Source organism: Hyaena hyaena, unplaced genomic scaffold (assembly GCF_003009895.1).
Source record: "Hyaena hyaena isolate Hyena2069 unplaced genomic scaffold, ASM300989v1 scaffold_1842, whole genome shotgun sequence".
Lineage (NCBI taxonomy): Eukaryota > Metazoa > Chordata > Mammalia > Carnivora > Hyaenidae > Hyaena > Hyaena hyaena.
This window is the reverse complement of record NW_024082462.1, coordinates 61,474-62,893: the sequence shown is the minus strand read 5'-3', so window position 1 is coordinate 62,893 and position 1,420 is coordinate 61,474.

The window sequence follows — 1,420 nt, the reverse complement described above, 5'->3', positions numbered from 1 at the left end:
ACCAGAAGGGAGTGGCAGGAAATATTCAATGTGCTGAATAGGAAAAATACGCACTCAAGGATCCTTTATCCAGCAAGACTGTCATTCAGAAATGGAGAGATAAAGGTTTCCCAGACACAAAACTGAAGGAGTTCATCAATACTAAATCACCCCTACAGGAGATCCTAAGGGGGATTCAGTGAGGAGAGTGTCACAAAGATCATAAAGGACCAGAAACATCACTACAAGCATGAAACCTACAGATAACCCAATGACTCTAAAACCGTATCTTTCAATAATAACACTGAAAGTAAATGAACTGAATGCTCCAATCAAAAGACATAGGGTATCAGAATGGATTAAAAAAAAATCCAACACCCATTTTTGCTATTTGCTGTCCACAAGAGACCCATTTTAAACCTCAGGACAACTTCAGATTGAAAGTGAGGGGATGGATAACCATCTATTATGCTACTAGAAGTCAAAAGAAAGCTGAACTAACCATACTTATATCAGACAAAGTAGATTTTAAATTAAAGGCTGTAACAAGAGATGAAGGGCATTATATCATAATTATAGAGTCTATCCAACAAGAGCTAACAATTACAAATGTTTATGCTCCCAATTTGAGAATTCCAAAATAGATAAATCAATTAATCACAAACATAAGCAAACTTATTGGTAAGAATGTGATAAATACAGGTGACTTTAAAACTCCACTTAAAGCAATGGACAGATCATCTAGACAGAAAATCAATACAGAAATAATAGCCATGAATTATACACTGGACCAGATAGACTACACATAGGTATTCAGAGATCTTCAATCTAAAGCAACAAAATACACATTCTTCTTGAGTGCCCATGGAACATTCTCCAAGACAGATCACATACTGGGATACAAAACAGCCCTCAATAAATAGAAGAGCAATGAGATCACACCATGCCCGTTTTCAGATCACAATGATATGAAACTGGAAATCAATCACAGGAAAAAGTCTGGAAAACCTCCATAGGCCTGGAGGTTAAAGAACATCCTTAAAGAATGAATGAGTCAACCAGGCAATTAAAGAAGAAATATAAAAAGACGTGGAAACAAATGAAAAGGAAAACACAACAGTCCAAACCCTCTGTGATGCATCAAAGGCGGACCTAAGAGGAAAATACATTGCAATCCAGGCCTATCTCAAGAAACAAGAAAAGTCCTAAACACAAAATCTAACAGCACACTTAAAAAAACTAGAAGCATTACGGAATCTGGTCTGGATCACCCAGCGGAAGAACCAAGTGGCACTTGGAGATCTTGCAAGGAAGAAGGTTTATTCTACACCGGTGGGCTCAGAGGAGATCATTCTCCAGAGGTCTGAGCCCAGAGCATTAGCAGAGGGAACAATTTACAGCCTGTCACTTCCGCCTCCGCATTAATGAGGGACAGGTGTTT